Genomic DNA, 10,097 nt, shown 5'->3' with positions numbered 1-10,097 from the left:
CCACCGTGGCTTAACAACCATGTAAAAGAAGCAGTGAGAGATAAAAAGACTTCCTTTAAAAAGTGGAAGTCAAATCCCAGTGAGGCAAATAGAAAGGAGCACAAACACTGCCAACTTAAGTGCAAGAGTGTAATAAGAAAAGCCAAAGAGGAGTTTGAAGAACGGCTAGCCATAAACTCCAAAGGTAATAACAAAATGTTTTTTAAGTACATCAGAAGCAGGAAGCCTGCTAAACAACCAGTGGGGCCCCTTGACGATGAAAATACAAAAGGAGCGCTTAAAGATGATAAAGTCATTGCGGAGAAACTAAATGGATTCTTTGCTTCAGTCTTCACGGCTGAGGATGTTAGGGAGATTCCCAGACCTGAGCTGGCTTTTGTAGGTGACAAATCTGAGGAACTGTCACAGATTGAAGTGTCACTAGAGGAGGTTTTGGAATTAATTGATAAACTCAACATTAACAAGTCACCGGGACCAGATGGCATTCACCCAAGAGTTCTGAAAGAACTCAAATGTGAAGTTGCGGAACTATTAACCAAGGTTTGTAACCTGTCCTTTAAATCGGCTTCGGTACCCAATGACTGGAAGTTAGCTAATGTAACGCCAATATTTAAAAAGGGCTCTAGGGGTGATCCTGGCAATTACAGACCGGTAAGTCTAACGTCGGTACCGGGCAAATTAGTTGAAACAATAGTAAAGAATAAAATTGTCAGACACATAGAAAAACATAAACTCTTGAGCAATAGTCAACATGGTTTCTGTAAAGGGAAATCGTGTCTTACTAATCTATTAGAGTTCTTTGAAGGGGTCAACAAACATGTGGACAAGGGGGATCCGGTGGACATAGTGTACTTAGATTTCCAGAAAGCCTTTGACAAGGTCCCTCACCAAAGGCTCTTACGTAAATTAAGCTGTCATGGGATAAAAGGAAAGGTCCTTTCATGGATTGAGAACTGGTTAAAGGACAGGGAACAAAGGGTAGGAATTAATGGTAAATTCTCAGAATGGAGAGGGGTAACTAGTGGTGTTCCCCAAGGGTCAGTCCTAGGACCAATCCTATTCAATTTATTCATAAATGATCTGGAGAAAGGGGTAAACAGTGAGGTGGCAAAGTTTCCAGATGACACTAAACTACTCAAGATAGTTAAGACCAAAGCAGATTGTGAAGAACTTCAAAAAGATCTCACAAAACTAAGTGATTGGGCAACAAAATGGCAAATGAAATTTAATGTGGATAAATGTAAAGTAATGCACATTGGAAAAAATAACCCCAACTATACATACAACATGATGGGGGCTAATTTAGCTACAACGAGTCAGGAAAAAGATCTTGGAGTTATCGTGGATAGTTCTCTGAAGATGTCCACGCAGTGTGCAGAGGCGGTCAAAAAAGCAAACAGGATGTTAGGAATCATTAAAAAGGGGATACAGAATAAGACTGAGAATATATTATTGCCCTTATATAAATCCATGGTACGCCCACATCTCGAATACTGTGTACAGATGTGGTCTCCTCACCTCAAAAAAGATATTCTAGCACTAGAAAAGGTTCAGAAAAGAGCAACTAAAATGATTAGGGGTTTAGAGAGGGTCCCATATGAGGAAAGATTAAAGAGGCTAGGACTCTTCAGTTTGGAAAAGAGGAGACTAAGGGGGGACATGATAGAGGTATATAAAATCATGAGTGATGTTGAGAAAGTGGATAAGGAAAAGTTATTTACTTATTCCCATAATACAAGAACTAGGGGTCACCAAATGAAATTAATAGGCAGCAGGTTTAAAACAAATAAAAGGAAGTTCTTCTTCACGCAGCGCACAGTCAACTTGTGGAACTCCTTACCTGAGGAGGTTGTGAAGGCTAGGACTATAACAATGTTTAAAAGGGGACTGGATAAATTCATGGTGGCTAAGTCCATAAATGGCTATTAGCCAGGATGGGTAAGAATGGTGTCCCTAGCCTCTGTTCGTCAGAGGATGGAGATGGATGGCAGGAGAGAGATCACTTGATCATTGCCTGTTAGGTTCACTCCCTCAGGGGCACCTGGCATTGGCCACTGTCGGTAGACAGATACTGGGCTAGATGGACCTTTGGTCTGACCCGGTACGGCCTTTCTTATGTTCTTATGTTCTTATGTTCTTAAATGCACAAATACAAAATGGGAAGTAACTGTCTATGCAGTAATACTGCAGAAAAGGACCTGAGGGTTATAGTGGATCATAAATTGAACATGAGCCAACAATGTGGTGCAGCTGCAAAAGAGGTTAATATCATCGAGAGTGTATTGCATACAACACTCTTGTAAGACATGGGAGATAATTGTCCCACTCTGCTTGGGACTAGTAAGGCCCCTGCTGGAGTATTGTGTCCAGTTCTGGGTACCGCACTTTAGGAAAGATGTGGACAAATTGGAGAGAGTCCAGAGGAGAGCAACAAAAATGATAAAAGGTTTAGAAATCTGACCTATGAGGAAAGGTTAAAAAATCTGGGCACGTGTAGTTCTGAGAAGAGAAAACGTAGGGAGGACCTGATAACAGTCTTTAAATATGTTAAGGGCTGTTATAAAGAGGGCAGTGGAGGGGTATTATAAAGGGGGCAGTGGTCAATTGGTCTTCATGTCCATTGAAAGTAGGACAAGAAGAAATTGGCTTAATCTGCAGCAAGGGAGATTTAGGTTAGATATTAAGAAAAAACTTTCTAACTATAAGGATAGTTATGCACTGGAATAGGCTTCTCAGGGAGGTTGTGGAATCCCCATCATTGGAGGTTTCTATCCAGAGTAAGAGGGCCCCAAAGAGTTTACAGTCTGAATACACAAGACAGATGAACGGTGGGAGAAAGGAAATAGACAGAGACTTTAAAAACTGCCTTAAAACAAATCTAAAACGACGCTGTCCTCCTCCATAGGCAGTGTAGCCTAGTGGCTAGAGCATCGGACTGGGACTTAGGAGCCCTGGATTCTATTCCCAGCTCTGCCACTGGCCTGCTGGTGACCTTGGCCAAGTCACTTCACCTCTCTGTGCCTCTGTTTCCTCATTTGTAAAATGGAGATATTGCTCCTGACTTCCTTTGTAAAACGCTTTGAGATCTATATGAAAGCTAGGTATTATTATTATAGGACAGATCTGCAGTAGAGCACAGGATACTAAAAGGAACCTATATGCTTCAGGGGGGAGGACAGGAGCACCTGTAGTTTGCAACTACCCTGACACTTGTGGACAGCTTTCTGGGAGCGCAGATACCACACTCACATACACATTTGTTATCAATAATCTGTGCACGCAGCCATATTTGCTAGTGTTCATGTTGCCCTTGACAGCTGAGCTGCTTCCTGGTTGTATTCCCCAGCAATATTTTGCAGCTGGTCAGAACTGTCCTCATCCTTCGTTTGCAGGGAGAAAGGCCCAGAGCTTCAAGGGTATTTAGGCCCTTAACTCCTATTGATTTAAATGGGAGTTAGGCACCTAAATACCTTTGAGGATCTGGGCCAAAGTGTCCAAAGAATTTGAATTTTGTAAAGGAAAAAAACCAGACCCCAAATTCTGAGTTTTCAGGTTTTGTTTTTTCCCCTTGTTGGGTGTTTCATTGTTTCCCTTTTCCATTGTGTCACTAAAACAAAAGGGGGAAAAGTAAAAGGGGAGAGGGAAAAAAGAAAGTGAAGATTTTTCAATTTTTGGTGAAAACCAAATATTTGGGGGTTTTCAGTGGGGGGGGGGGGCTGGAACACTTCCAAAAAATAAAGAAAAGCCATTTGTCATTGAAAAAATGTTTTAAACCAGGTCTAGCTGGCTACTCACTATGGTTAAGTAGGGCAGTTGCTGTCACCGAAATTGATGTAAATTTGAACACTGACTTCCTTGGAAGCAAGGGTAAGCCCAAGGTTAGCAAGAATTCTTTTCCAAGCTACAGCAACATATGCCTCTTTCTTAAAAGGTGTCTTAACATTTCCATCTGCCTGCAAGAAAGGAAAGCAGAAACATGCTACAGTACTGCTCTTCCAGTTCGGAAGAGGAGAAAGTGCCCTCTAGCGTTAAATACTCTCTCTTCATGCTGTAAAAAGAACAGGAGTACTTGTGGCATCTTAAAGACTAACAAATTTATTTTAGCATGAGCTTTCGTGAGCTGCAGCTCACTTCTTCGGATGCATAGAATAAATTTGTTAGTCTTTAAGGTGCCACAAGTACTCCTGTTCTTTTTGCGGCTACAGACTAACACGGCTGCTACTCTGAAACCTGTCTTCATGCTGTGTGACTGGTCACTTAAGTCAGATGGCAGTGTTTGTTTCCTGATTACAGTATTTCAAAACACACAAAGAGCTTTCAGGATGGTCATGTGAATGCTTCATTTGAATGCTCTGTGTTCATACATATTTGCACAGGAAATCACATCATCTTCCCTTTCCTCAAAAAGTCTTATGAACAAAATTTTGCTCACACAAGTTATTATTTAACACTTATATTATCATAGTATGCAGAGTCCCCAGTCGTGACCAGAGCTCCACAGGCTCTGTCTAAATATATCCAAAGGGACAGATTTTTCATAGGAAGCAAACAATAGTAGACAATGATGCTATATATTTCCTATTCTAGCAAATTTGCAGTTATACAGATAAGTGTTTGCAAACACTTTTACGCAGCATTTGCCCAGCTCTCATACAAATGTCTGTATAGCACTTACATCTAATTTAGTGAAACACCTTGGAGGGAATAGCATGCCACACTGTTTCTTTATTTAGAAAAAAAAATAATGTGTTTAGCCTTGCTGAGAGTAATTCTTAGGGCCAACAGATGTTTAGTGGTTTAGATGATGAGATTACAGTCTAACATTCACAATGGTTTTCTCAATAGAGTGTTTGATGTTGTAATTTTCCAGGGTATTAAAAAGCATATGACATGTTGTGAGGACAAAGGGTCTTTTATTTAATATGTTTGTTTCTGGTTATATTTCCTAGTTGGATTAGAAATATCCCTAATGAAATCATTTTCAGGCCAACGCTGGCTTGATATCAGGGAAGCTGTGTTGTGCCTTTTCTAATGGATATTACAGTGGCTCCGGTTGGGGCTCTGTGTTTGTAGTTTCTATGCATTTTTGTAATGTCAGTGTGTTGGTTTATTTACCTATCCCATTTCTAGGGCAACTATCATGAGCCATATGATAAAGCCAGACCATCAAACACTGGTTAAAAGAACAAACTCTAGCCAACTGTACACCCAGAGGGATTGGGTGGGAGCCTAACGGCCCACAAGGCAATCTGCTCACCTCAGCAAAAAATCAATTGCCAACAGATGAGAGAGAGAGAGAGAGAGAGAAAAACAAACACGAAAAGGAGAAGGACCTTAGAGTAAATGATACAGAACAAAAGGGTGTTTCTCAAAGTCAGCTAGCAAAGGACTCCATTTCCTTTGACAGGTTTAAGCTCATGCTAAAATAAATTTGTTAGTCTTTAAGGTGCCACAAGTACTCCTGTTTTTTTTTTTGCGGATACAGACTAACACGGCTGCTACTCTGAAAACAGTGCCTTGAGTCATTTTGTACAGGCATAAGTAGGCTTGGAAGAATTAGATTTTTATCATTAAATGTTAGTAAACATCTATTTCCCCATCTACCCACAAACTGCAGAAACAATAATCCCACTGATAACTGAAATATACAGCTAGACAGAGAAAGAAAAATGCTGCTTGAGAACTTCTTAGAGTCAAAATCCAGTGATTTAGACTTATGCACTAGGTTTGTTACAAATGGACTAGTGAACGAATGGTAAAAACAGGTCTGGATTTAAGGACATTTACTTTCTATACTTTGGCATGTGATGTTGATCGTTGAATGGTTTATGAAGTTTTAACTTTTTGAATCTCAGGGTCTACTTTCATTAAATATTTGTCTGTCCCACCCCTAATTTCCCACAACTGGGAAAATTTAAATCAATACAAGTCTAAAAGACATTAATATCTGTCAAAATGATAAACAAATTCTGCCAAGCCGAGGCATAAGTGACATCTTGATGTCCTCGACAGAATTCTAATTTATGTCATTGTTAAACAGCACTATTTCACAGGGGTTTGTCTTGTTTCATAGCTCTGGTTTTACAGATGAAAATGAAACAGACCAGGTTTGGAACTGAATGGGGTGTTGTGGTAGGTGTGAATCATGCGGAAGCCCTGGAGATGAGAGTAGGAAACAATGGATAGGGCATGGGATGCTCTTCATGTACCTCTCAAAATCCAACTCGTGTGGTTTATATATGACACATAATTTATAACATACTACTTTGAGGGATTGAGTCTAAGCTAACAGATATGAAGGAAACATGGGACAACACTCTCTTTTCTACCCAGGCCCATATCTGAGACCAGAGCAATGGAATGACCCAGCATCAGCCCACTGAAAGTTTGCCCAACTAAGCACCTAAATAAAGGACAGATTGGACAGTCTATCTCTTGTCTGTGCGAGGAGGCATTGTGACTCTAGGTACATGGCATCTAGTTAGTGCACAACAGGATGCTTCATAAATGTAATTGGTAGATAGACCATTCATTCTAAGTCCTCCCTGTCCTTAACAGAGCACGGCGTCCTGAGTTACTTTTCAAAATCACCCCTTTCCTGCCATTTGGATTTATTAGGGCTTATCTCTGCATGGAGTTATTCCTGATGTTCCTGGTTAACTCCATGTGTGGACATTCTTATTCTGGGGTAAGGATTTGTCTACACTTGACAACTAATTCCGATTAGGGTAGGGTATGAATTTAAAATGCAATAGCTATTCATGAATAATTCCATGTGCAAACAAGCCCTAAGAGTGCTTTCCTTCTGTTTATCTTAATCCACTTTCTTAGTTAATCAGGAATAATTCCATAGGTTATTCCGGAATGAAGTAGAATTTAATGTGCAATAGCTATTCTGGAGTAACTCCCTATTTGGGCTTTTATTCCAGAACAAGAGTGTCCACACAGGGAGTTATTCCAGAATAGCTATTCTGGTCAGTTTTCTCCTATAGATAAGCCATTGGGAAATTCAGAAATAATAACACAACACAAACCTTCCCACCCAAGCTCACCTGTCCCTGCAGCTTCACGACTGGACTTCATCTGCCTTAGTTTTCCCTAGCCCAAAGAACCACTCCTTCCCTCTTTATATCCTGGTTAAATCCAAATGGACATGCCTGCAACATGACTCAGCAGCAATGTACCATGAATCTTAATGCAAGGTTTACCACCTAAAGCCTAGGGAGATACTACAGAAGAGCCCTACATTCCTATGTAGGGTCTTATACGCAGCTACGTTGCTACAGCTAATGTACCATACATATAGGATATTATCACTCCCAAACTGTAAAGATCTCAAAGTGCTTTATCAATTAACCAGTTGCTCTATAAACTACATAAGGATCACTTCATACACCACCAAAAGCCTGTCACACCTAGGATGAAACCCAGCCGCTGTTTAACAGTGCACAATTATATTACGCAGCGGTTTACGAAAGTGTGTGAAGAAGAGTTCTTTATCCATTGGAAACTGGAGGGAGAATTTACGGTAGAAGAACAAGTATTTGAACTGGAATGTAGCTCTGATGTTAGGGCTAACACCCTTATTGTCACAAAAAATACCAGAGGATTTTTAATGAGCTTGAATGATCAGGATCCTGGTTTTACTTCTCAGCTGAAACATGGGTGCTTCCCTGTGGGATTCTGAAGCCAGTGATGATGAGAAGAAAGGACTCAAACTATTTGCAGGGCTTTTGCATTGTTTGCAAAGTGGCAGAGTTGTGGCTGATAGGTAGATTAGGTTCAAGCATCTGCAGAAAAATCTACAGTAGGTGGCACTAACTGACTATGTTTCCCATCGGTACTGTCACAAAGCCCCAGGTGAGTAAACAAAGAATCTTCAGTGTGATTTCAGTCAGAAAGACAAAGTGGAGAGGTGCCTGGTTTTGCCTTTCTCTGCTTTACAAGATGACACAACTCTAAGATCAACTGTTTAGTAAAGGATCATATTGCTATTGATCATAGATAGGAATTTTAAGTCCTTTTTATATTTAATTGTAGCAAAAGGAGAATTGACAACACTGAGTATCAAAAGGTTATACATATTATGTCAGGAAATAAGGCCACAGTCCATGGCTGTTGGCTTCCATCACTCACAGGGCTTCATATGTTATCCACCTGTTACCCTTATTTTATAACTGGCTTGAATATACTCATAAAAGGTGACAGATACACAGCACTGGAGAGTTAAGGAACTTGGAATCAGGATACAGAATCTTTCAACTCTAGGACATTGGTCTAGATTTGGCCTAGACAGGTGTTAACAAAGTAATTCCTTTTCTGATGGCTGTTTGGTGGGTTACATTGAGGGAATTGGTGGTCTCATTCCATTCCCTAGAGAATAAGAAATTTCAGCAGGAATCCAGGAATTGAAGAAGGGGGAGGGGGGGCGGTTATCCCTCTAGGTTAAAAAGCCTATTAAAGCAAAGCTTGTACTTGCTACCAATCATGCTGTACCTGCTCTGTGCATAGAGGAATTCAAGCAGACGTGGAACTGGACACCTTGCAGTGGTTTAGTGAGCTGGTGTTTCGTTTTGTTTTGTGGTAGCCATTAGCTCGTGCTCCAGCTCATGGCAAGTTTCCATTTGAAAAGAAAAAGTCTCCAGCCCTTATGGTTGCAAAAAGAACCTTCCAAATGTGAACTGAGCATAAAGCAATGAACCTAGGCCTTCCTGAACCCGCAGACAGCCTGAAACAACAGCTTTGAGACTTGTGAACTGCTCCTGTTCATTTCAATGGGATGTCAACTATGGAGCCTAACAAGTTAAACATAGACGTGGTTAACTATTTCCCTGCTGATCGAACCAAGAAAGAAGAGGGACATATGTATTGTGACTATCTCTGGTGTCACAAGTGAGTGGAACTTGGGTTTTGGATAGAGGTTGGGGGATCATCACTACATTTTTCCCCCCCTTCTCAGTTCAACCCCTGGATTTATGGGTGCAGATTCAGTGGCTTTCACCTGCCTTAAATTCACCAGACATCTCAAACAATAACAGCACAAGATTTAACACCAAAAGTGTTGCATTGTTTTCCAATTTGTTCTTGCCTTTTTATTTTGGGGGAGGGTTGTTTTGTTTCTTTGCTAATTACCTTTGTAATTATAATTATTATTTATACCGCAGTAGCACCCAAAGGTCCTGATTGGGGCCCCAGGGTGCTAGGGACTGTACAACACATAATGAAAAACATCCTCTGCCGCAGGAGCTACCTTACTATTAATACGTTATACGAAGGCAATTTTAGTGAGCTTTTTACCTTCCCAGTCAGACTCTTGCTCTAGGTGAAGCATCTGCTTCCTGTAACATAAATATGCTGGGAGGCAGACTAGAAAGCAGAGCATATAGCCACCTCTGCCAGTGTGCAAACTTTGTCTCAGGCTAATTTTAATCATATACACACTCAGGCTTAGTTCTTTTTATTTTGTAGCAATTTAAAATCTCTTGTGCTTCAGTTGTGATGCAACATTTGTAAATAGTGCATGGAAGACTGCATCCTCTCTGCTCTAAATCTGGATAGAAGCCATGTATTGTAAAACATAGCGCTAGATTTATACTGTAGGGCTCACAGATTGTTTCTGGGAGTTGTTAATGCTTTATCCAGCCAGATACCACTCTGCAAATACTATATTCACCGTGGACAGAGATCAGGAACAATTTCTAGTACAATAGTTGGGAATGGAGATCTATAGGGCTTACCATGTTACAGTAAAAAACACCTAAGTACTAAACACCAAAACATGTGTCATTCCTTTCCTTCTTTTCAGAATATCTATGAGTCTCATATGCCATGTATGCAGGAATTTAGCTATGCAACTTCCAGTAACACCAAAGTTGCTTAATTCCCTGCATGTCACTTTGAAATTAGTGAGAGCCCCATTTTCCCCACACCTATGCCATGGCTTTTGGGGTAATTAAGAAAGATGATAAAGTGAAAGTCTTATTCAAGTTACACAAGATCAGTATGTTGCCAGCTGGAAAATTATACATCATGAACTATGTTCAAGTAAGCAAAAAGGAAAAATATATATAACAAAAGCACCTGGATTTGTATTTCTT

Source organism: Mauremys mutica, chromosome 19 (assembly GCF_020497125.1).
Source record: "Mauremys mutica isolate MM-2020 ecotype Southern chromosome 19, ASM2049712v1, whole genome shotgun sequence".
Lineage (NCBI taxonomy): Eukaryota > Metazoa > Chordata > Testudines > Geoemydidae > Mauremys > Mauremys mutica.
The sequence above is the reverse complement of the archived record's forward strand: the minus strand, read 5'-3'. Positions refer to the sequence as shown.